This window comes from Chanos chanos, chromosome 9, assembly GCF_902362185.1.
Source record: "Chanos chanos chromosome 9, fChaCha1.1, whole genome shotgun sequence".
Taxonomy (NCBI): domain Eukaryota; kingdom Metazoa; phylum Chordata; class Actinopteri; order Gonorynchiformes; family Chanidae; genus Chanos; species Chanos chanos.
In genome coordinates, this window is record NC_044503.1 from 37,654,878 (window position 1) to 37,682,617 (window position 27,740).

Consider the following 27,740-nt stretch of genomic DNA (forward strand, 5'->3'; position numbering starts at 1 on the left):
AGTATTACTTTGTTTTCTTAAGTAAGTCTTTATGTGTTTCTGTATTTCGTTGTGGCCACTTTAAGAATTACAATACGTTAGTAACAGGAGTTATGTCACGCGACCAGCAATTAGAACGTTAGTGAGCAGGATACTAACAGCTGTTGTTTTATTATATCGGAGATAATCCAGCGATATCTGCATACGTCTCATGCCTTTGGTAGCATCGTGGGTATGTACTGATCGTTTAATTGTTGTCTGTGGTCGCAGATCTTTATGTATTTATTTATTTATTTTTGTGTCAGTGTTACATTCTGTGAAGTTAGATTCCAGAAATCTGTTAGCTACAAGTTGCTATTGCTACTGACTACATCGTTCCTAGGCAACTGGAGGTTCATACGGGAATAGTTACAAATAAACAATCGAAGAGATGACTGATCACATGTTAAAATCTAATGTTATATATTACATTTGAAGTTAAATCTACAATAAATACATACGTCTAACGCTAAAAAATTAGAAGATTTAATTCATGCTAAATTTGATTGGTATATTTACATTGTAAGTATCTGTACGTTTTAAAAGCAAGCATAGCGTTGATTACGCTTTGTATGTTTCAGTTTCACCCTTCTTTGCAACGTCAATAAATCTGTGGACAAGGAGTTGACTGTCTTCAGAGTCTTGGTGTTAGGAAGGCGTTTATCTGACTGTCAAGTTATATACAGCACATATAACGAGGACAGAACACATATATATGTGTGTGCATATGTGTGAATATTTTTAAAACAACGATTCATGCTCCTCTCTCTATAGGTTGTTGGAAACTGAAGCTGCAGATAAAGCTTGTGATTTTCTGGCTTCATATTTAGGCAGAAACCCTTTAACCTACTCAGAGCTGGATCTTGCCTTATTTCTTTCTCAGATATTTAGGAAAATTGTAGCAGCAGACAGTTATTGAATGATGATTAACATAAATACACTCTTCCTCTCTCTGTAGGTTGTTGAAGAGTGATGCCGCAGAAAAAGCCTGTGTTTATCTGACTGAAGTTCTAGAAATAAACCCCTTACTCCTGACAGAGCTGGATCTGAGTGAGAGGAAGCCAGGAGACGCAGAAGTGAAGAAGTTCTGTCCTCTTCTGGAGGATTCACACTGCAAACTGACTAAACTTGGGTTAGTGGTTTAATTTGTTTTATTTATTCATTTACTTATTTATTTGTTTGTTTTGTTTTATTTTTTCTTATTTTATTTAAACCTGACAATGAAAAGCCTCCCAGATATAAAGAGAGTGGATGACATTCCTCTTTGTTTCCTCCCAGTGTACTGACTGCCAGAAAAGCATTACTGTACTGTAAGAGAGGGCACAGGTTTTCATTTACATAAATAGGGGGAACACCCACCAAACATTAGAATAGCAGAGTAATGGATATTGATGAGATTTTTTATCTATGTAATATTTTTGTGCAGTGCTACACTAAAGCTAAACACTTTACTGCAGAAGGAAAAAAATATTAAAAAATATTTTCAACAATCACCAGTATATTTACCAGTATTTACTTTCCAATTTCTTTAGCAGAGGAAAGTTTACCAATAGCTATCTCACCATGGAGAGCCAAACATGCAGAATATTCTTAAGTGATACATTTTCTGCCATGTCATGATTTAACTTCTGGAATCAGTAATGGTTGCCATCCACCCTACCCCACCCCAACACTCTCTCTCTCTCACTACAGGCTTAATGACAGCAGTATAACAGAAGAAGGCTGTGCTGCTCTGACTTCAGCTCTGACATCAAACCCCTCACACCTGATAGACCTGAATCTTAGTGGGAATAAACTAGGAGACTCAGGAGTGAAACACATCTCTGCTCTACTGGGGAATCCACACTGTAAACTACAGAAACTGCTGTAAGTAATATGATGGTGAACAGAACTTTACATTTCTAAGATGACTTTGTATAGAGGTAGTGTTTCCATTAAAATCTGTGATATGTCTATGACAGTAATACCTCATATCACAAAGACATGGTTGGATATAGATGTTGCTCTTAAACTCCCTCCTAAGACACAGTGAGGCCAGTATCAGAAAATGAACATGTCCAATTGTTGATTTTTTCAATGATATGTTTTTTGCAGCATGAGTGAAAAACACCTGTGTTTTCTCTAGATTTTCTGACTGTGGTATAAGAGGTGAAGGATATGCAGCTCTGGTCTCAGCTCTTAAATCAAATCCCTCACACCTGATAGAGCTGGATCTGAGAGGGAACAACCCTGGAGACTCAGGAGTGAAGCTGGTCACTGATTTACTACATTTACTTAATAATACGGAGTGTAAACTGAAGACACTGAGGTGAGAACATTTCACAAAAGAGCATATATCCATAATAGAGCTGTAGAAGGCTGATTTCCACACCAGACTGACATGGTTAGAGTGAATCATTTTAACTTCTGCTATTCCCATGTACAGTTAATCATTCTTTTTGTTAACTGAACTGGGAACACCCCCAGACTCTAAAGCGGGGGGGTGGGGGGTGGGGGTGGTAGGAGCAGCAATAACATATACATGTGTGTGCATGTGTGTGAATATATTTTTAAAACAACGATTCATGCTCCTCTCTCTACAGGTTGTTGGAAAGTGATGCTGCAGATAAAGCTTGTGATTTTCTGACTTGATATTTAGGCAGAAACCCTTTAACCTACTCAGAGCTGGATCTTGCCTTATTTCTTTCTCAGATATTTAGGACAGTTGTAGCAGCAGACAGTTAATGAATGATTATTAACATAAACACACTCTTCCTCTCTCTGTAGGTTGTTGAAGAGTGATGCTGCAGAAAAAGCCTGTGTTTATCTGACTGAAGTTCTAGAAATAAACCCCTTACTCCTGACAGAGCTGGATCTGAGTGAGAGGAAGCCAGGAGACGCAGAAGTGAAGAAGTTCTGTCCTCTTCTGGAGGATTCACACTGCAAACTGACTAAACTTGGGTTAGTGGTTTAATTTGTTTTATTTATTCATTTACTTATTTATTTGTTTGTTTTGTTTTATTTTTTCTTATTTTATTTAAACCTGACAATGAAAAGCCTCCCAGATATAAAGAGAGTGGATGACATTCCTCTGTGTTTTCCCCCAGTGTACTGACTGCCAGAAAAGCATTACAGTACTGTAAGAGTGGACACTGGTTGTCATATATATAAATAGGGAGAACTGCGATTTGAAATAATGCTATTAGCAAATCGCAAAGGCTGTGATTTAGGATATACGTTATGGAGCATATCTGACCTATGATTCCTCCGAATGCTGCAGAAAGTTGGCAGAGGTCCATTTGAAATGGGCCATCCCAGTGTTGGGAGGTCTGATGTTTCTTTATAATGACAGCTGAAAAAAATGAGTGACGGCTGCCATTGGCAACGGGTTTTGTGCTTCTGATTCACATCTTTATATCATTCCGCAAGTGGTCCGTTCACTTATAGTAACAGAAATAAACAGCACATCTGCAACAAGCTGACGAGTCTTTGTTTGTTTTGTTTTATTTTATCTAAATCTGACAACAGATATAAAGAGAGTGCATGACATTCCTCTTTGTTTTCCCCCAGTGTACTGACTGCCAGAAAAGCATTACTGTACTGTAAGAGCAGACACTGGTTTTCATACACTGTAAAAGATTGTCATGTAGATTAACAGTAAAGTAGTGTCAGCAGTGTAGTGTAGTGTGACATAATCCAAGAACAGAGACGTCTCGTCTGGGACGTCCAATGACAAAACACAACACACGACACGAAAAGTCTAGCATGTCAGAATTATTGGTGTTTTCCTGTCTAGTCTGACATCTCCTACCACATGTTCCTTGATGTTGACCAATAGGACGAATGACGGTCGTCCTCCCTGACGACTAATGAATTTGTTCAAGGTCTTGAAAGGCAGCATATGATGATTGGTCAGGGTCATACTCGTAGTGTTGCCAGGCTCCTGGCCAAGACATGGCAAGAATTTATGGCACAATAATCGTCCAATCTGACATAGTGGCCATCATGAAAGACAAAAATATCACATCGTCTGATCCCAGCATTAGTTAATTAAGATGCAGCAAAAAATTCTATGGAAAAGAAAAGTCTTAGAAAATATAAGATCAGTTATGTAACCCAACATTTATTTAAAAAAGGCAGCACCAACTGAAACACTTAATTTGTTGATACAAACATAAAGGTTTTTCCACAACAGTTGAAAATTTCAGGTTTCCATAACAGAACATGTCAGTTATGCAGTCATTCATCAAATGTGATAACACTAAACAACTGTTTAATAAACTTATCACTGTGAATATCACTGAAATCAGCCTTACCTACTAAATAATAATAAATAAGTTAGTGTTACTGCTGTTCTCTCCAGTCACATCATGACAAGTGAAGAGGACGGCATGAGAGTGTTGCCAGTTACACTCAAACAATAATCTGTTAAATGAACACAGTTTAACCAGAGCACAGATCTCCACCTAAAAGAATCAGGTGACTGTGATGGACTGGTGTCCTGTCCAGGGTCTTTCTCCACCTTTCACCCTATGAGCACTGAGATAGTACTTGAGCACATGGCCTAGTACTTAACACAGATCAGTGGCATATATCCTAACTAAAGAGCTCTATGACTTTATGCTACTACAAGATGAAAACTACTAAAATCTTACAATTGTAAGCAGTTCAATTTTTAACTTCAATTAGGTTTGTTAGGTTAGTTACTAGTCTTTAGACTTATAATAATTTACAGAAAACATCACACTTAATTTGCTAGGCTAGTAACAGGGCACTACATCTTTCACAAAGACAGTTTCATTCACGGTGCATAGTTAGTGTTACAACTACCGCAAGTGTCAATCAATACAACACAAAGACTAAATGATAAACAATATACATGCACTTCCACTAGTCACAAAAAGGGAAACACAAACTGAACAATAATGAACTGGGGCTAAGAAACAGTCCATTGCCCCAAGGCATGCTGGGAAGCTCCGCCCATCTACTCCGGGAGATTGGAGCATGCGCGGTTGCTAGCAATACATGTGGCTCACCCTCATCCTCCCTGAATCAATATATCTTGATCTATTTTCATTAGAATTTTTGTTGCTTTACATTGAAGAAAACAAGAACGAATCACATAACAAAAAATAAACACAATACATTGAAACATATTTCTATTTTGGTAATATTTCTATTTTGAGTATAGCTTAGTTACATTACTGATCAGTCAGAGTTTGTTTAACAAACAAACTCTGACTGTCATAACAAAGATGACAATATTAAGCAAACATTGGCAGATAGATCAAATGTATTTCAGCTCACCGTATGATTTGCTCAAAAAGTGCAGGATACAGATGGATAATCAAAAAGAAAGTCCAGAGTTGGCTTCATGACTTTGTGTTCAGCGTGTCTCCTCTAGAAATACAGTAGAGTTCTGTATTCACAGGGCCTCTCTGCAGTTGATTCTAACATCACCCCCAGAATGCAACACTGTTCACAGTGTATTGCAGTATTTTATGGGAAATGGCAAGCTGCCCATATATATATTACCCAGAATACATTGTTTTCTACAGTATAGTACAGTTTTAATGGGAAACAGTATGTTACTGTCAGAATTTGGCTGTTTTCTTACAGCATTTTGTCACAGTGCATATGTTTAAGTAATTTATGAAAGACACTCAGATTCTCCAAAGTCAAGGCAGGTTAGTTTATTCTCGCAGTTAGGAGACAAGTCATACAACAACACAATCCAGCGTCACAGTAGTGAATTGTCTGTCTTCTTCTAGTTTGCATGCAGTATTTATAAAATAACAAAAGCGGTTATAAGATTCTTAGGCAGACCATGTTAAATGCGTACAACACGGTTATCTTCTTGTTTCACTGACAGCAGTTTCACTGTTTGCTTTTAACATCTTACGGTTAGTTGACCTTTCATAGTCCCAGGTCATGTTCTTCTTTCTGCTTAAATGCCCTTAAGTTGAACTTTGTTATAATATTTAACATTTGACACCTCTGCACACGGCGTCTTGCATGTTTTGCGCACGATATGTTTAATTCGGTTGGTTATACTAGGCCTACATGTCTACCGTCTGAAGGGCATCCTGTGGTTAGTTCGCTCATCATCACTATCTGTGAAGCACATCTAGATCAGTTCTTCACGTGTCTCAGTTCAGCGTCCCCAGTTGAACTTTTGCTGAACCCTAGTAACCATGATCATGGCCTTATTACATACAAAGGAATAACATATTTTTCTGACAGCATATAAAGTAATGAATTACAGTATTTGATGAATGAGGGTGGTTGCAAGAACAAAATGAAAGAAAAAACAGTTCAGAACTGACTTCAGTCATTTTCTCCATCCAGTAATTTCCATAATTTTCAGGACCTCTGCAATGTCTAGACAAAGCTGATGTGTTTAGACAGGTCACAAAGGCATTAATAGCAGTGTCTGAATATTCTCTCTCTTTCTCTCTCTCTCTCTCTCTCTGGTTGGATGCTGGATGTGTGAGAGCATGTTCTCAGTGAAAGGACTGGGGAAAAAGGCTGTTCCCTTGAATTCTGTTTGTGTCTTTTTTTTTTCCTTGTCTAAACCATTATAAAGTTAAACATATTACCATTTAAGACAGGGATACTGTGTGTTTGATGTTTAGTAGTTTATGGGAGTTTATCAGGTTTTTTGGGTTGCTTGAGAGTGAAATATGGGTGAGTGAAATGTTTGTTCCCTTTACACAGCAGGTTGTACTGACCATTAAAGTCACTATTTCCATTGTTTCACCCTTCATCCACAGAATGAAACTGAGAAAAAAATCATGACATGTCTGTGTTATCAGTCTACTGGGCCAATGAAATCACTGTTATGCTCTGTTATTCACTGTTATACACTGTTATTACCTGTTATTTATCTACTCATCAGCAGTGATGTTTTTAACACTGAGTGAATAATATAGTATTGTCTATATTATGGATGCCTCCTGGGAAATGTTGTGTTTATGGAACAGCTACAAACATGCTTTTCAATAGTTGAATATGAAGAATGGTTATAACATCAAAATTTCAATAAAAAAGCCATTTCTCTGGATGAACATTTTTAATAGTGTCATGATAGAATGTCACCAAAGTACAGCCCTAGAAGTGATTTTGTCAGTCGTATATGTAGTGTGATGGGTTTTCTGCTTTTGTTCTTTTTCCTCTGAGCTCTACACAGTCACTGATCCCCATAGTTAACACTGCAGTAGTGTATGAATCAGTAATGAAGTGAACACATCAAATCACATTATCTGACTTGATGAAAAAGATCAAAGCTGGGTCTGATGACAATAGTAAGACCAACAGTCAGGAGCAGAGTCACTCTCCAGAGGGAACAAACAGCATCATCAACAATGGCAGGTCTCTGATATTTCTAATCTTCTCACACAGTAGACTCTAAGAGTACATTTACTAGTGTGAATAGGTTTGTTTTATTCAGATTGACCTAGATTTAGTGTTTCGCTGTGTGTGTTACTTACTTTAATTCTACTGAAGCTGGACACTGGGACAAAGGCCAGTTTGATTAGTGAGAGTGATCAGAGCAGTGAAAATAAAGCCTCACATTCACGGGAAGGCCATATAGCTCAAGGCCTACAGTGGACAACACATGGAAACTAAGGGCACCTACAGACTCAGAGATCACCTGTTTGTTGTGGTGTCAGATGGGCGTGACTGACTTTTGGGTGATGAGACTTGTGAGGACTTAGACCCAGTTAAAAGAGTTTACTGAATCAACAGCTCCAATGATCAGAGCTATAGTGCAGATGTAATTGTGCAGAGATTTCCAGATGTCTTTAAAGGGTTTGGTACTCTAGCATTCACATATAAGATATGATTGAAGGATGACATGCAGCCAGTAGTCCATGCTCCCAGGAGGGTCCCAGAGCCACTTTGAGATTGTCTAAAGAAAGAGTTAGACAGAATGGCATCTCTAGGAGTGATAAAGAAAGTGGAAGAGCCCACAGAATGGGTGAATTCAATGGTCTGTGTCAAAAAAGTGGTGATCTCCACATGTGCATGGACCCAAAAGATTTAAATGTAAATATCAAACCTAATGCAAACATGATCAAATTCGTACAAGGGAAGAACACAAAGTAGTGTACATTTAACACTACGTTTGGGCATTTTTTGTTTTGGAAGGGACTTTCGTTTGAAATTTCCTCTACTCCTGAAATATTTCACTGTGCCATGGGACATATTGTTGAGTGCATAGACGGTGTGTGTGTGTGTGTGTGTGTTTAGATAGACAGCATTGTGTTAAGTGGGGTGTGCGTGTGTTTAGGTAGACAACATTGTGTTAAGTGGGGTGTGTGTGTGTTTAGGTAGATGACATTGTTCTATGGGGTCCACACTTGAGAAGCACAATGAAAGACTCACCAATGTGCTTCACAGCATCCAGAGACATGGGTTACAGCTGAATAAAGTAAAATGTCAATTTGCTGTTAGAGAAATCATGTTTTTGGTGACAAGCTTTCAGGAGATGGTGTTAAGCTGGACAAGAACAATGTGCAAACGATCCTCAACACCCCCAGATCGACTGACAAAAAGTCTGTAGTACATGCAATGGGGCTGATCAATTTCAGAAAATTCAGACTGAACCTGTCTTCAGTGTGACCAGCGAGAGAAGCTGTCAGATCTCAGCTCTTTTTGCTGTATTCATTATTGGGGTCATAAACTGTCTAAGAGATCTTACCTGCACACCTGATCACTCTATCATTATATAAGCAATCGGTCTCTTTCAATATGAACTTGACTGACAGTTTTGTAAGTGTTGTCCTTATTTCTTATTTAAATTTTCATTAGTCTCTCCAGTTTAAAGTGTACAGTTAATTATAACTTGCGCTCATCCCGTGCCCAAAAATATCATACTGTGTGTTTGAGCAACTGAAGCAAAATTTTCTCTCGCTGAATTAATTCACCTAAACTTATCAGTTTTCATGCCTTTTCTTGTGTGTCTTTTGCTGCTGTGTGGATTAAAATGATCTCTTGTTATGATGATTTATATGCTGAAATCTTGCTGTGCTGTGTCCCAGTGTGAGACAGAAGACATCACAGGATAGAACTGTACTCCACAACTAGTTTACATTTTACTTGTTCATATTTAACCATTTACTATACAGGGGCATCAGGAGCCTCATATTTAAAGAGATTGGCCAACAGTAGTTTACTGAAATTAAACGGTAATAAAACATACAGTATGATTATATTAGAGACATTGTCATTCTATCGTCAACCATCCTATAAACCCACAAACGACAAACATGTCTTTTACTGAGGCAGTTGTCAGGGGTCAGGGGGGGAAAGAAAAAAAATAACCTCATAAGGCATTTTGAAGATTTCGACTTCATTGTAATATTATGATATGGTGAAGCAGAAAACAAATTAAAGTCATTTGATGCGTAAACATCACCGAACCGTAACTATGTCAGTGAAAGAATGATCTCAGAACAGACGTCTACAAATCCCAGCCATGGCGACTTGTGGGGCGCTGCTCTGTGGTTGCCTTGCTGTGATTCACACTTGGCATTTGTATGTTTTTATCGTGTTGTTTATGCTCCTTACTTCACACCTTGCCTGTACTGAAGTTTCACCTATAGGTTTCGCGTTATGGTGCGTGACTGGATTGTTTACGGTGACTTTCAACACATATTTTACCCAAGGACGCAACCACAGTTATGTTACTGGTGACGCAGCCTGTGAGATCCAATACAGCAGAGAATTCTTACTGTCACAATCACATATATCCAGACTATTCAGCCGTTGTAGACTCGATACTGCGCTGTCTTAGAACAAATCCTGAGAGAGGTACTACACAGACAGAGTGAAAACGTGGATGTAAGGGCGGTATTCGTCACCGACTGAGAGGGTCGAAAAACAAACTCCCTCTTCCTATGATCTTGCTCATCATCACACAGTCCCTAAGAGCAAAGACAGACGGGAACTGCAGGAACAGAAGCGTAAAAGACCGAGCGAGTTCTCTGAGGTAAAAACTGGTGAACGGGAAAGAGTCCAGTTTGTTACAAAATGACAGCGGCATCACTTTCCGTTAGCATTCAAAGTAAGTCTTGTTCCCTCAAGCAACATAAAATGCATTTTTATATTAGACACCTCGTCTCTTCAGATGTGTGTTAAAACGTTAGCTATAGTATGTGAGGGGATTCTCTCTCCAGACGTGTTTACTTTCAGCCGCAGACCGGAGAAATCTCTAACTAAAATCTACTTTTGACCTGCAGATTCTGTAGCCTGTGGTGTTCATATTGGTCATTAACTCAGTAAAGGTTTTTAAATAAGTGGACAACTGAACTTGTTGGTAAAATAGGGAAGTACGGCGTTGAAAAAGCAGTGGAGACTTAATAGTGTAATTCAGGGGTTTAGCGGTATACGGTAGAAGACAGTATATAGAGAGAGAAAGTGAGGGGACAGGTTATTATGTTGGGAATGAATGTTGACCTCTAGTCATTTGCCTTATAATTCACTTACAGATCAATTTGATAGTTAACAAACGGTTTTCTTTGGTGTTTTGACTGGGACAGGTTTGGATCTTGGATCTGATGGTGATTATTTTAAAACTATTCAACTAGTCGTGTTATTATTATGTCACTTTGGTTGACTACTGTCACCTAATTGAATATGAATATGTGACTAAGACTGTGAATATATAATTATATCTGTGTTTGTCATCTCTCTCACCATCTGTCTGTCTGTCTGTCTGTCTCTCTCTCTCTCCAGACTTGCTGGTTGTAAACTCACTGAACAGTCCTGTTCATCTATAGCCTCAGTTCTACAGTCAGTAAACTGTCCCCTGAGAGAACTGGACCTGAGTAACAATGACCTTCAGGATTCAGGAGTGAAGTTTCTCTGTGTGGGACTGAACAATCCACTCTGTAAACTGGAGATACTGAGGTCAGTATTAGTCAGTTATTGAAAATACAATATATGATCATGTGTTTTGTCTGAATTGATGTTTTAAGCAGGGATCCATGGTGACCTGTGGGGCGCTGCTCTGTGGCTGCCTTGCTGTGATTCACACTTGGCATTTGTATGTTTTTATCGTGTTGTTTATGCTCCTTACTTCACACCTTGCCTGTACTGAAGTTTCACCTATAGGTTTCGCGTTATGGTGCGTGACTGGATTGTTTACGGTGACTTTCAACACATATTTTACCCAAGGACGCAACCACAGTTATGTTACTGGTGACGCAGCCTGTGAGATCCAATACAGCAGAGAATTCTTACTGTCACAATCACATATATCCAGACTATTCAGCCGTTGTAGACTCGATACTGCGCTGTCTTAGAACAAATCCTGAGAGAGGTACTGCACAGACAGAGTGAAAACGTGGATGTAAGGGCGGTATTCGTCACCGACTGAGAGGGTCGAAAAACAAACTCCCTCTTCCTATGATCTTGCTCATCATCACACAGTCCCTAAGAGCAAAGACAGACGAGTTGTCAGTCAATACCCGCTAGCTGCATGAGTATCAGAGCGTCTGTGTCTTGGCAATAACTGAGGCTTGGCTGGATAGTAACATTGTGTCGAGTGAGGTGGAGCCTTCAGGTTTCTCAGAGACCCCAGTATCACCGGGAAGACTCACGGAGGAGGCGTTTGTCTCCTCATCAGGAACGAGTCTAGTCGGGCAGTTGTGGTGAGAGATCACCTGTGTGCTCCTGACATCCAGCTGCTGTGTGTCTCTCTCTATGACCTTTCTATCTGCCCAGGGAGTGTCCTCAAATTTTCCTCACTGTGGTATATATACACCCAAAGGCAAATTTTAATAAGGCATTAGAGATGATATTTAATATCTCACAGAAACTCGAGCCACTTTCACCTGATGCACCAAAGTTTAATTTCTTGGAGATTTTAATAACTGTTTGGTTAAAAAGTGCCTTAGACATGTGTTATGAATCTGTCAAAGACGCCTACACTGCATCCCTGTTCCCACCACTAGGGGCGTCTGACCACAGTGTGGTCTATCTCCGCCCTGTCTATCAGAGGCTACTAGAGAGAGAGAAGCCTCAAAAAAGGCCTGTCAAAGTATGGAAGAACCACAGCATAATGGCTCTACAGGGATGTTTTAACTGCACATTATGGGAGGTCTTTAATAGCCCTGATATTAATGATCAGGTTGTAGCAGTGTCTGATCACATCAGTTTCTGCGTAGACTCTGTGATACCTACTAAGACCGATAAAATCTACCCTAATGATAAGCCTTGGGTGTCCAACAAATTAAAGAAACTTATCATTCAGAAGGAAAAAGCCTAAAGAAACCAGAATGAAACAACTAAAAGGGACAACCAGAGACAGATTAAAAGACAAATACAGCTGGACAAGTACAGTTACAAACAGAAGATAGAGGCCACTCTGGCATACAGAGATCCCAGACGGACATGGCAGGAAATTAAAACCATGACCAATGTTCCCCACAAGGACAGAGGAAAACCAACACATGTGTTAGGGTTAGGGTTAGGGTTACATGGTAGTGAGGGACTGGAGATGGTAAACCAGCTCAACACCTTCTTTTGTCACTTTGAGAGTAGTAATAGTGCTGAACCTGCCACTGTGACCCCCCCCCCCACCCCAGCCTAACCTCACCATCAAGGAATCAGAAGTCATTCAGCTTTTCAGAGACTGTAACCCACGAAAAAAAGCCCTGTTCTAAAGCACTGTGTTGTACAAGTAGGACCTGTGTTTACTGACATTGTTAGGTCCTCTCTAAATCTTCTCAAGGTCTCTACCCTAAGGAAAACATCTACAGTTGTACCTGTGCCAAAAATTCCCAGACCCCTACGGCCCAATGAGTTTAGATCAATAGCATTGACATTGCTGGTCATGAAGTGCTTTGAGCGTCTAGTGAAGAGGTACATTGTATCACAAACACAGCACCTCATGGACCCTCTGCAGTTTTCTTACCAAGCCTCTAGGGGGTGGAAGATGCAATTCTGACTCTATTGCACTTATTGCACACTCACCTTGAGAAACCAAAGACTCATGCCAAGATTTTATCTGTTGACTTCTCATCTGCTTTTAATACTATCCAACCCAGTATTTTAGCAGATATATTGGCTACAGAATTCTCACTTGAAGCTGGCTTGATTTCATGGATTGTTGATTTTCTTAGCTGTAGAATCCAGCAGGTCAGAGCAGGTACGTCACTCTCTGACCGAATGACCACTTGTACAGGCTTCCCCCAGGGGTGTGTTTTATCACCTTTACTGTTTACTTTATATACCCACTCTTGCACTAGCACCTTCCCTAATAGACACTTTATTAAGCACACAGATGATACTGCCTTGGTGAACCTCCTGTATGATGAGGAGGAGGAGCATGGGCCAGTTCTTGACTACTTCCTAAACTGGTGTTAGACGTCGAACCTTCTCCTAAACACCACAAAAACAAAGGAAATGTCCATTGATCTTAGAAAGCTGCAATCCTCTAACCCTACCTTTATCAATGGGGAGCCAATACAACTTGTTATGAATTACAAGTACCTTGGCATTGTGCTTGACCATAAGTTTAAATGGGACCTGTGGACTGACTTCATTAACACTAAGACACAACAAAGAAAGTACTTTTTAAAGAAATTGTTTTCCTTTAATGTCCACAACAAAATGCTTCAAATGTTTTCCTGTGCTTTTACTGAAAGTGTTTCAACCTTCTGCATCATCTGCTGTTTTGGCAATGCTACTGAGGTCCAGAGAATGACAGTCAGAAAAATGGTAACAACAGCCAGTACACTTTTAGGGATTAAATGACAAAGAATGCATTTACAGAGACAGGATGATGAACACGGAAAACAACATTGTGGGTGACAACAGGTACCCTCTTGCATCTTCGTTTAAATTGTTGCGATATTGCACCCCACTATTTGCTAAAAATACATCCAAATTTTCATGTGTTTCATAAGCCATTAAGCTTTTAAACAGGTAATGTATATGATAATAAGGGATGTCCAGCTGGTCTAGCCAGCCTAATCTACTGCAAGGTGCAAAGTATGAGTGTGTGTACAGCGTATGAGTATATGTGTGTATGGGTATGTCTACTGGTCTATTGGTGACTCTGTGATGTTACGAGGTTATGCCTTGCGATTGTGCTGCAAACCACTTTCCCCACGGGTACACATGAAGTATCTATCTATCTATCTAATAAGCAAAAAAGATGATCTTAGACTGTCATCGTTAGGCAACCTAACAGCCAATAGCAAATCGAGAGACTAATTTCTGAAGTCCGCCAAAACAACCAACGCGCACAGCAAGTTTCTGAGGTAAAAGTAGAAGTAACCGTCAGTGTCAGAAAAGATTGGAAATAACTGCAATCGACTCCACTTTCTTCGTCCTCCATACGTTAAAACACAATGTAGGTATGCGTTTTGTGAAATTCAATGCAGTAGAAACTGGCGAAATATTTAAATTATTCGTTTAGATTTGTGTTCAAACGGTTTTCTAATTTGTCTGAGACACATATTAGCTATAGCATGTGCGGGGATGTTCTTTTCAGAGCAGACACAGAGTACATGTAACCGGCACGTATTGAAAAGGTTGAAATGACAACAGTATCGTCCACTTTCTCTGTCCTTACACACAATGTACGTCATGGGAGGTAATCCATGCCAAAATTAAAATGAAAATCGTAAAATTAAAGTCAAATCCCGGTTTGACATTTCTTTTTCAATACCTGTGCGCACATATGAGAAATGGGCGTTACCGAAAACATGGACAATATCTCCAAGCCTATCTAAATTACTTCGACCATAAAGTTAACCGAACTTCAACTGTATTTTGACGCCCAAACCACCCTCGCCTCGCCCTCGAACGTACAGTAACTGTACGTTCACACTGAGCGCGGCGAGAGCGTCAAAGTGACCGGAAGTCATTCATTTTCAATGAGAGCCAGCGTCTTTAAGCGGCGAAGAGCGTCGCGGCAAAGGGCGTCGCGGCGAGGGTGGTTTGGGCGTCAAACTACAGTTGAAGTTCGGTTAACTTTATGGTAATGAGATATGACGCAGTTGGGCAGCAACCAATAGAAACTTGGAAGTGCTCCGCGCTAGAGAATTGTAGAGAACACGACAGTATAAACTATTGTTCCCACAAAACTTTTGGTCCTAAGCAAATGGAGGAGAAACTGATTATATCGGTGGTGGGTTTTCCCATGTTGTACTGTAATGTAGGTTATGCACAAACGTTACTGTTAATTAAAGACCAAGGCTAGTAAACGTGTCCTATAAACTCCATGCTAGAATTTGACCTAGCCTATCATTAACACAAAAGACACACAACAACAAAAAGCTTTTAAGTAGTGTTTTTCATTAGTTAATTTTGTTACGAAATATGTAATTAGCATTGTTTATTTATTTCTGTCATCGGTCAATTTCGCACCTTCACATTTAAAATATCTCATAAGGTTAACTTATAGCCTACTGGTGGTCAGTCAGCACAAAGATACCGCTCGACCTGTTTGTTTGCTTTATAGCCCCTTTAAAAACATTTGCATAACCAAGCTTTCCGAAGGAACTTGTACCCGCCTATTTCATCAACGGCAGAGCGTCCACAGTGTTCAACAGCGTCGTTGGCAGGGAGGTTTGGGCGACTCTTGACGCTCTCGCCGCTCTCAGTGTGAACGTACAGTTAGAATGCATCCGCCATTGTTACCTCTATTAGGTTTTCGGGCACTTTCGCGGTCACGTGTCTTCCACCATTAAGGTCCGTGTCTTCGGTAACGCCCATTTCTCATTAACATATATTTGCATATAGGCGAACTCGAAAATGAAAAGGCAAAGTGGGAAACGAAAACGAAATGCTGGTTTGCCTTTGCATTTTCATTTTGGCAGATACAGCGCGTTCATTTCGAAAATTAAATCGCAAACTGGGATTTTGCCATAGGATTATCAACTTTGTCTTTTCGTTTCCATTTTGTCCGATTTGTACCGCAAGAACTGTTAAAAGGAAAAGACTAACAAATGAAATGAAATGACAAAAAGGTATTTTAATTTTACTTTTATTTTTGTCAGAAAAGACGCGTGTTCGTCTTGAGAATGAAAATGAAAATCGAGTTCTCTTATTTCATTTTTCATTTTGGCAGGATATGTGCGCACAGGTATTGAAAAAGAAATGTCAAACCAGGGTTTTAACTTTAATTTTACGATTTTCATTTTAATTTTGGCATGGATTACCTCCCATGGTACGTATCTTTTCTGTGTATTTGAATGAAGAGATAATCGGACAAATATTTTGACTGTCCGTCTGTATTTGAGCTCAAACGGTTTTCTATTTAGTCTGTGACACGTTAGCTGTAGCATGTGAGGAGATTATTATTCCAAACCTGACAGAAAACCGAGAGACTCATTTCTCAAGCCCGCGAACTGCAGGAACAGGAGCGTAAAAGACCGAGCGAGTTCTCTGAGGTAAAAACTGGAGAACGGGAAAGAGTCCAGTCTGTTAGAAATGACAGCAGCATCTGATTCACTGTCCGTTAACATTCAAAGTAAGTCTTGTTCCCTCAAGCAACATAAAATGCATTTTTATATTAGTCACCTTATCCCTTTAGATGTGTGTTCAAACGGTTTTGTAATTAGCCTCTGATTCGTTAGCTATAGTATGTGAGTTGATTCTCTCTCCAGACGTGTCTACTTTCAGCCGGAGAAATCTCTGACTGAAACCTACTTTTGACCTGCAGATTCTGTAGCCTGTGGTGTTCATATTGGTCATTAACTCAGTAAAGGTTTTTAAATAAATGGACAACTGAACTTGCTGGTAAAATAGGGAAGTACGGCTTTGAGAAAGCAGTGGAGACTTAATAATGTAATTCAGGGGTTTAGCGGTATACGGTGGAAGACAGTATATAGAGAGAGAAAGTGAAGGGACAGGTTATTATGAGCGTGGTAAAGTTGATTTTATATTCGCTTGATATTCGGCGGCCTTCTAAGGGACCGTCTGCAAATTACACATTTTATGGATATTTGCTTTTTCACATGCTCGTTGGTATTCAAAGAATATTCACTGAAAATTAATAAAATCAACTGTACACGTCTTCAACATTCTAGTGATTCCAAAATGAAGTAACTGACTTTCCACAACGCATATTTAGAAGAAATTCCCTGTTTCAGGGGGTTTCTTAGACAAATAAACACTAAAAATACATAAAATTACTTTTTCTCATTCTACATTAGAGTGTATCACTTACTACAGGTGAGAATTTGCTGAAAAGTGAAATTACTAGTAACTAAAGAGGATTTATTTCTGAAAAATAGGCTATTCACTAAAAATCAACAACATGACCTTTTCTCATTCTGATCACTGTTGTACTTCACAATAGCAGTGTCTTGCTTACTGCAGATGAGATTTTTGAGAAATGTCAACTTATATGGAAGCAGGAGTCATTTATTCTTGAAAAATATTCACTAAAAATCAATGGCATGACCTTTTCTCATTCTGATTGCTGTTGTACTTCACAAGAACAGTGTCTTGCTTACTACAGGTGAGATTTTTCAGAAAGGTCAATGTATATGAAAACAGGAGTCATTTATTTCTGAAAAATATTCACTAAAAATCAACTAAAAGACCTTTTCTCATTCTGATGGCTGTAGTAATTCCCAACTGTAGTGCGTAACTTACTACACATGAAATGTTTGTGAAATGTTAACTTATATGGAAGCAGGGGTCAATTATTTATGAAAAATATTCACTAAAAATCAAGCAATAGAAATTTTCTCATTCTGATGGCTGTAGTACTTGAACACAGGTGTGGATGATGAAGGGACAGGCCAATGATTAGTAAACCAGCAACGCCGATCGCTGAATGGCTGGAGTCGATGCGGGAGGAGACGAGGTCGTTAAAAGAACTGTCCTGAAACTTTGTCTCAACTATCCCAAAGTGAAAACTCACTGTCCCAGATTTGGCACTGGTTTTGTTTACATAACTGTTACATTTATTTCTCATATGCAGTGTTTGCGTTGCCATGATATCATCAACCATTTAAAAAAAGACACTATATGATTTTGACTCTGTGTCATTATGGATAGTCTTTTGTACCATGTATTTGTAAGAGTAACACAATTACACAGACAGTAATAAGTGTAGTCTTCAGTCTGAACATTGATTTATTGTATTGAGTTTTCATACTGCATGATAGGACTGGAGAGACAAGAAAGCTGCAAATCAGTCAGTCAGTCCATGATACCTGTGTGTGTGTGTGTGTGTATGTGTGTGTGTGAGTGTGTGTTTGTGTGTGTGTGTCAAACCAGCAGCCCCTCTGTAAAGAACAAAGTATTGTCAGTGTGTGTTATGGTAAATGTCATTATTACTTTGTCTGTTTAAATGCTGACTAGAAGGGAAAACACAGAAACTATAGTCCATAAAAAGTGAGAACTTTATCCACACAGTTAATCACATCTCATTCTTCCTGGTGAAAGGACAAAAAGATTGAAACAGGTCAAATGTCCTCTTTGCTGCTCTAATAACTACACAGCCCAGATCAGGAGCTGTTTCATATGTTTAAAACCTTTAGGTTCACATCCCAAACTCTAAACTCTCTCTCTCAGTGATGTTGTTTCTGTCCTGATCTTGTGGTTAGATGGTGGGTGGTTATCAGTCATAGCCACAAAGATGAGTTTGTTTCCTGTGCTGTGTCTTGTGTTTAAATCAGCAGTTTATCAGTATCACCACTCTCAGGGCATCAGGGATTGCCCTGAAACACTCATACACACTCTCCATCTCATTACAACTGTATCTTGCCACTCACACTGCGTGTCTCTCTCTCCCTCTCACATACACACTCTCCATCTCATTAGAAATTAGGGAGGCAAACTCTCTTGATAACTTTAAAACCAAACTATCGACTATTGTCTCTAACTTAAGGATAATATATAACCTGATTTGAGTTTGTTATGGCCCTTTGAGACTATAAATGGTGAAGTAAACTTGCATTATTATTATTATTATGATTATTATTACAACTGTATCTTACCACTGACACTGAATCTTTCTTTCTCTCTCTCCCACACTCACACACATACACACACTGTCTCACTTTCTCTCTGTAGGTTGTCTGGTTGTTTAGTGACAGAGGAAGGTTGTTCTTCTCTGGCTTCAGCTCTGAGTTCAAACCCCTCACACCTGAGAGAACTGGATCTGAGCTACAATCACGCAGGAATGAGGCTGCTCTCTGACAGAAAGAAGGATCCACACTGTTGCCTGGACACACTCTAGTATGTAGAAGAGGAATGTGTGTGTGTGTGTGTGTGTATGTCTGAAAAAAATGCTGTTCCTCACTAAGTAAACTATGTTTTTCTAAAGGATATTAAAACATTTCTTTAGTTAGAGTTAAGGTTAGGGTTAGGGTGAGGGTTACAGGGATAGGTCAGTATTCTTTAGTTACAGGAAACTGGGACTCAGTGAGAATTCCTCACTTAGATATGTATACAAATGTGTGTTTGTGTGTGTGTATTTTGGTGTCTGTGTGAGAGGTAGTTTATTTATATTTGTGTGTGTTTGAGTTGAAAGAGGGAATGTGTGTATGTTTGCCTGTACAGAAGAGAGAGAGAGAGTGTGTGTGTGTGTGTGTTTGTTACAAGTGGGAGTCTGTGTGTGTGCACAGAAGAGAGATTATATCTATGTGTGTGTGTGACAGAGAGAGGCCCTGTTTACACCTTGTGTTAGATCTGATTTTGGTGACATGATCACAAATGAACAGCTCTAAAGTACTAGGGCTGGACTATAAACAGGGCCATAGTGTGTGTTCTTTTATGTGAATGAGTACAAGAGAGCGAGTGTGTATTTGGATGTGTGTGTGTGTGTGTGTGAACAAACAATCATTATCTCTCTCCCTCTGGCCCTGTTTACACCTTGCATTAGACCTGATGTTGATGATCTGATCTCAAGTGAACAGCTCTAAAGTACTAGGTGTAAACACAACCAATGCACAGTGAGGTCACATTGAGATCCAGTCACTCAGACCACATTCAGAGGTGATCTGGACCATATATATATATATACATATATATATATATGACCACATTCAGAGGTGGTCTGAACCATATATTATATACATATATATACACACACACACACACACACACACACACACACACACATATATATATATATATATATATATATATATATATATATATATATATATATATATATATATATATGAGACCACATTCAGAGGTGGTCTGGACCATATATATATATATATATATATATGACCACATTCAGAGGTGGTCTGGACCACACGTGACCACATTCTCTTAGCAGTGTGAACGTGAATGTGATCTCAAACACACTGAATGACCGTCTGCTCAACTGACACTGAGGTCAATAAATCATGTTAAGAGTCTACGGGTTAAACAAAACACTTTTGACATGAACATTTGACCCCTGAACAACACATGATACCAGATCACTAGTAAACCACGCTACAAATTTATAACGATAATTCTGTTCATATAGACGTTTAATATACATCTCATATCATTGTGTTGTCTACAGTCAGTTTATTGAGATGAGGTTTACGGGAAAGACATGGTTTATCCTATATTAACAGGCTCAGTTAGCCAAACGTATTATAAGGTAATTACATACACCACAAAACAGGAGTTTCATTCTTTCATACCTTACACTGACTGTAAGTCGCTTTGGCTAAAAGCATCTGCTAAATGCTAAATTTTGAATTTCTGTCGGTCAGCTGTTGAGTTGCTTATTTGCATTTGTTTGGTACTCTCGGCCACAGCCAATTTACGCGTTGTTCTGAGGGGGTGGGGCTGTAGTCAGCCCACATAATACCGATACTCCTAACTCTTGCTGTTAGTGTGTGCATCGTTTTCAGCCAGATTGCTTCTCCTTCAGAGCAGGATCCTAGTAAGACTTTACTTTATTTGCTTCAGTCGCCGCGATTTCTGGTTTCTCTCTTGTCCCCGTTGCGTGTTATTTGCCTTAGTAGCCGCGATTTCTGCTTGCTCTGTGTACTCTGTTGTCGTTCCACTGTATAACTTACTTCGTCACCTCGTGCTAGATTCTTTCAGGGTTCGCTGTACCTTAGGTTCTCTGTCAGTTAGAACTGTGTGCGCTAGCTTATTTCACTAGGGAGTTTGTTTGAATTTCTGTCGGTCAGCTGTTGAGTTGCTGATTTGCATTTGTTTGGTACTCTCGGCCACAGCCAATTTACGCGTTGTTCTGAGGGGGCGGGGCTGTAGTCAGCCCTTAAGCTGTGAACGCTTTAGTCACCCGACCCTTTAGTGATAGTGCTACTGCCAAGCGGCAGTTGTAGCGGCAGCTGTAGCGGCAGCTGTAGCAGTCTCGTCTCCCTTGTCTCTTCGGACGAAGACTCAGTCGGACTAAGACAAGGGAGTCTACCTGCGGGAGTCCACCGAGGAAGGACAACGAGGAAGCGGAGACAACTACTACCTGTCTGCCGTACCCTAAGCGATTTATTTATTTTCATCTTGATTTATTTACTTTCATTTATTTATCTGTGAAATTGTGCTGAGCTGTGTCTCTTCCCTACCTCCTAAAATACCTTGTCCCCCTCTCACTAATCATGTGTCATCTCCCTATTCCTGTCCAAGTTTCCTCTTGCAGTCTCCGCAGGTGGTGTCCGATGCATCCTCGAGGACACAACCTGTCTAACCTCATCCATCTACCACACTCTGCCAACACTGCTGATGGCATTTCAGGTGGTCTCTGGAACTGCCAATCGGCAGTACAGAAGGCCGACTTCATCTCCGCTCAAGCCTCCCTGCTGTCCCTGCACTTTCTGGCCCTCACTGAGACGTGGATCATACTGGAGAACATGGCCACTCCTGCTGCCCTCTCCACTGCCTTTTCTTTTTCCCACACTCCCAGATCCTCGGGGAGAGGTGGGGGAACTGGCTTCCTGATCTCCCCCTCGTGGAGATTCCAAGCAACCACTCTCCCTTCTATCTCCCCAACATCTTTTGAATTTCATGCTGTTTCTGTTTATTCCCCTTATAAACTACACATGACTGTTCTATACCGCCCCCCTAGGCCCTCTGCAGTCATTCCTAGATGAACTGGACATCCTCCTCAGCGCCTTCCCCGAAGACGGCACTCCCATCCTGCTGCTAGGAGACTTCAACCTACCGAATTCTACCCAGTCTTATGGCCTACTCTCCCTCCTTCAGTCCTTTGACTTTACCCTCGTGGAGTCCCCTGCAACGCTCAAGGGTGGCAATCAACTGGACCTGGTCTTCACGAGAGGCTGCCAAGTTCCTGATCTCGCGGGCACACCACTTCACACCTCAGATCACTTCTTCGTGTCTTTCTCTCTCTCTCGATCTCTCCCTCCCTGAAATCCTCAGCGCCCAAGCTGCCAGTCGCAGCTAGACGGAACCTTCGCACCCTCTCCTCTAGTGCCTTCTCTTCCATGGTCTGCTCCTCTCTCCCATCTGTAAGAGCCTTCTCACTTCTCCCCGTGGAAGAGAAATCCTCTACGGTCCTCTCTGCGCTGGCCTCCACCCTGGACACCCTCTGCCCCCCAGTCACCAAGACGGCTCGCCTCTCCGCTCCCAGTCCCTGGTTGACTGATAGTATTCGTGCTGATAGAACCAAACTTCGCGCGGCTGAACGGAGATGGCGGAAATCGAGATCCTCCAACGACCTATCCCACTACCACTCTCTTCTTTCTTCTTTCTCCTCTACCCTGTCCGCTGCCAAATCTGCCTTCTTCCACTCTAGGATCAACTCTGCCTCCTCCAACACCCGCAAACTCTTCTCTACCTTCTCCTCCCTCCTCTCTCCTCCTCCTCCTCCTCCTCCCTCATCCCTATCTGCTGATGACTTTGTCTCCTTCTTCGAGAAGAAGATCAATGACATCTGCGACTCCTTCCCCCCTTCCCCTCCCACCTCGGATCCTGCACCCTCCCCCCCTCCACTATCTTTTCCTCCTTCTCCCCTCTATCTGACGCTGAAGCTCTCCTACTTATAAAATCCCATCGTCCTACTACCTGTCCTCTTGATCCCATCCCCTCTCCTCTCTTTCAGGCCATCTCGGACGACATTCTGCCCTTCATCTCGTCCTTGATCAACAGCTCCCTATCTACTAGCACGGTTCCTTCTGCCCTGAAGAGAGCACGGGTCAAGCCACTGCTCAAAAAGCCCACCCTAGACCCTGCTGATGTCAGTAGTTACCGTCCAGTCTCTCTCCTACCGTTTCTTTCCAAAACCTTGGAACGTGCAGTATATAACCAACTCTCACCATATCTTCTGCAGCACAATCTCCTGGATCAAAATCAATCCGGATTCAAAGCCGGCCACTCCACCGAGACGGCCCTCCTTGCTGTCACGGAGGAGCTCCACTTGGCCAGAGCGAAGTCTCTCAGCTCTGTCCTCATACTCCTAGACCTCTCCGCAGCATTCGACACGGTCAACCACCAGATCCTCCTCTCATCCCTTTCTGGGCTGGGCTTCGCGGGTTCTGCACTCGCATGGTTCAAGTCCTATCTGTCTGACCGTTCCTACCAGGTCTCTTGGGGGGAATCGGTCTCCTCCACCCGCCCTTTACTCACAGGAGTCCCACAAGGTTCTGTACTTGGTCCACTCCTCTTCTCTCTGTACACCAGATCACTCGGTCAAGTTATCTCCACCCATGGCCTCTCTTACCACTGCTACGCTGATGACACACAGCTGTTCTTCTCCTTCCCCCCCTCTGACTCCCAGGTTCAACCTCGCATCGCAGCCTGCTTAGCAGACATTGCCTCATGGATGTCTGCTAACCATCTCAAACTCAACCCAGAGAAAACGGAGCTCCTGTTTTTTCCTGCTAAAAACTCCCCAGCGATCGACACTGCAATCACCATCGAGGGATCTGTGGTATTCCCCACCACAGCAGCCAAAACCTTGGCGTAACTCTGGACAACCAGCTGACCTACTCCGATCACATCGCGGCAGTCACCAGAATCCGCGGCGGAATCCGCCCATTCCTCACACAACAGGCGACCCAGCTACTGGTCCAAGCGCCATCAGACCGCTCCAGCTCATGCAGAACGCTGCTGCACGCCTGGTATTCAACCTCCCTAAACACTCTCATGTCACTCCACTGCTTACTGCACTCCACTGGCTTCCAGTAGCAGCCCGCATCCAGTTCAAGACACTGGTGCTGGCCTACCAGGCCACTAGAGGCTCTGCCCCATCATACCTTCAGGCTCTTATAACTCCATACACCCCAACTAGGACCCTCCGCTCTATGACATCTGGACAACTGACGGTCCCCTCACTTCGGGAACCCGGCAGCCGCTCCTCCCGACCACACCTCTTCTCCGCCATTACCCCGAGGTGGTGGAATGACCTCCCCCATGCAGTCAAGACTGCGGAATCTCTTACCATCTTCCACAGGAAACTGAAAACCCACCTCTTTAGAACCCACCTGTCCCCCAATGCCTAACCTCCCTTTCCTAAAAAAAAAAATTAACAAAAATAACCTTTGTCTTGTACCTGCGTTTGTCAAAGGGGCGCAATACGAAGGGGCAATTTTACGCTCGGTCTTATTGTGATCTCTGCTCACAAGTTATTAGAAATCTGACTCTGACTAATGCACTGATTGTAAGTCGCTTTGGTAAAAAGCGTCTGCCAAATAACTAAATTGTAAATTCTAAATTGTAATTGTAATTACTGTTTAAAAGTCTGTAGTATCTTTATCAGCCGTTTCACAGTTTGGTGGCTGTGAACATGATAGTTTACATTAGTCACTGTCCACACAATTTGACACATTTCCATTGAAACTGTGCCAGATTTCATACCGTTACATATTTCATATGACACCTGCCAAAAACAACAACACATTCGGTCTTTGCAAAGGGAAATGATGGACATGTTTATTTGCATATGGAGCAGGGAAGTGAGAGCCAATCACAGTTGGTCACTGGAGACACATGTGGAGACAGATTGTAAAGTCAGGTGTAAATGGACGAACTCCACTTGTGATCAGATCACCACAATCACATCTAATGCAAGGTCTAAACAGGGCCAGAGTGTGTGTTCTTTCTTATGTAGATGAGAACAAGAGAGTGAGTGTGTATGTGTGTGTGTGTGTGTGTGTGTGTGTGTGTGCACGCAAACACAATCATTATCTCTTTCCCTCTGTCCCTCTCATTTGCACACTCTCAAACACACTGAGTCTTTCTGTCTCTCTCTCTCACACTCACACATAAACATACACACACTGAGTCTTTCTGTCTCTCTCACACACTCACACATAAACATACACACACTGAGTCTTTCTCTCTCTCACACACACACACATAAACATACACACACTGAGTCTTTCTCTCTCTCTCTCACACTCACACATAAACATACACACACTGAGTCTTTCTCTCTCTCACACCCACACATAAACATACACACACTGAGTCTTTCTGTCTCTCTCTCACACACCCACACATAAACATACACACACTGAGTCTTTCTCTCTCTCACACACCCACACATAAACATACACACACTGAGTCTTTCTCTCTCTCTCTCACACCCACACATAAACATACACACACTGAGTCTTTCTGTCTCTCTCTCACACACACCCACACATAAACATACACACACTGAGTCTTTCTCTCTCTCTCACACCCACACATAAACATACACACACTGAGTCTTTCTCTCTCACACACCCACACATAAACATAGACACACTGAGTCTTTCTGTCTCTCACACACTAACACACTGTCTCTCTCTCTCCTACACATATTACTGTGTGTGGCTGTGTTTAGGTGAGAGGGACATTATGTTTGTGTGTATGAGAGAGAGAGAGAGAGAGAGAGAGAAAGAGAACTTGTGTGTGTTTGTGTCTGTGTGTGTGTGTGTTTGAGAGAGAGAAAGTGAACTTGTGTGTTTTTGTGTCTGTGTGTGTGTGTGTGTTTGAGAGAGAGAAAGAGAACTTGTGTGTTTTTGTGTCTGTGTGTGTGTGAGAGAGAGAAAGAGAACTTGTGTGTGTTTGTGTCTGTGTGTGTGTGTGAGAGAGAAAGTGAACTTGTGTGTGTTTGTGTGTGTGTGAGAGAGGGAAAGAGAACTTGTGTGTGTGTGTGAGAGAGAGAGAGAGAGAGAGAGAAACTGCTTGTATATATGTTTGTCTGTGTCTGTGTGTGTGAGAGAGAGAGAGAAAGTGAACTTGTGTGTGTTTTTGTCTGTGTGTGTGTGAGAGAGAGAAAGCGAACTTGTGTGTGTTTGTGTCTGTGTGTGTGTGTGGGAGAGAGAGAAAGAGAACTTGTGTGTGTTTGTGTGTTAGAGAGGGAAAAAGAACTTGTGTGTGTGTGTGTGTGTGTGTGTGTGTGTGTGTGTTTGAGAGAGAGAAAGTGAACTTGTGTGTGTGTGTGAGAGAGAGAATTTGTGTGTATGTGTGTTTTTGTGTGAGAGAGAGAGAGACAAAGAGAACTTGTGTGTGTGCGTGAGCGTGTGTGTGTGTGAGAGAGAGAGAGAACTTGTGTGTGTGTGTGTCTCTCATTCATTATCTGATCTGTGTTTCTGTGTTTCAGTGTTCATTGGATTAGAAAACGACAAGAACTAATAGAGTGTGAGTACACACACACACACACAGACAGAGTTGAGAGTGTGTGATGTGTTTTCTCCTCTAATTTCTCTTCTTCTCTGTAGATGCCTGTGATCTCACACTGGACCCAAACACAGCACACACACTCCTCTCTCTGTCTGAGGGGGACAGAGAGGTGACATGGGTGGGATGGAAACACTCGTATCCTGATCATCCAGAGAGATTTGATTACTGGTCTCAGGTCATGTGTAGAGAGAGTCTGACTGGACGCTGTTACTGGGAGACTGAGTGGAGTGGAGATGCTGATATATTAGTGACATATAAAGGAATCAGGAGGAAAGGAGAGAGTGTTGACTGTAGGTTTGGATACAATGAGAAGTCCTGGAGCCTGTGTTGCCGTGGTAACAGTTACTCTGCCCGTCACAATAAACAGGACACTGTCATACCTCACCACCCCTCACACACACACAGAGTAGGAGTGTATCTGGACTGGTCGTCTGGAACTGTGTCCTTCTACAGCGTCTCCTCTGACACACACACACTCACACACTTACACACATTCCACTGCACATTCACTGAACCCCTCTATGCAGGGTTTTGGGTTTATAATTATGACTCCTCAGTGTCTCTGTGTCAGATAAAATAAATAAACACACACTCTGAAATACACACACACACACACACACATTCTTTTTCTCTTTTTCTTACGCACACACAATGTTCATATGTGTCATTTACATTTATTTACACTTCCACTTAAACACACACACACACATACAAACACAAATGTGTGTGTATGACGTACAGTCAGAGTTTTATTGATGTGTCAGAAATCTGTGACTGTAATAATAAACAATTATTCATTCATTTACAAAGTTTAGTAGAGACTTGTTTGTTTTTGTCTTTTTTGAGAAATTCTTGTCCATTTACTTTTAGATTCTTGTTTATTTGTGTTTATTTTTTTACATGTACATGTCAGAGAGAAAGACACAAATAAAATATTATTACATATAAAACCATTGAAAGTGTTTCTGATACTGAACACACACACACACACACACACACACAAGCCACTCTCTCTCTCTCTCACTCACACACGCACACACTCTCTCTCTCTCTCTCTCACTCACACACACACACACACTCTCTTTCTCTCACTCACACACACACACACTCTCTCTCTCTCTCTCTTTCTTTCTCTCTCTCTCTCTCACTCACTCACTCACACACAC

The 27,740-nt window shown here is 41.3% G+C and overlaps 1 pseudogene; it reads left to right on the top strand.

The window, feature by feature from the left end:
• LOC115821146 (NACHT, LRR and PYD domains-containing protein 12-like) overlaps positions 1–27,154 on the top strand; it is a 39,910-nt pseudogene extending 12,756 nt beyond the window's left edge.
• Positions 27,155–27,740: the final 586 nt, after the last annotated feature.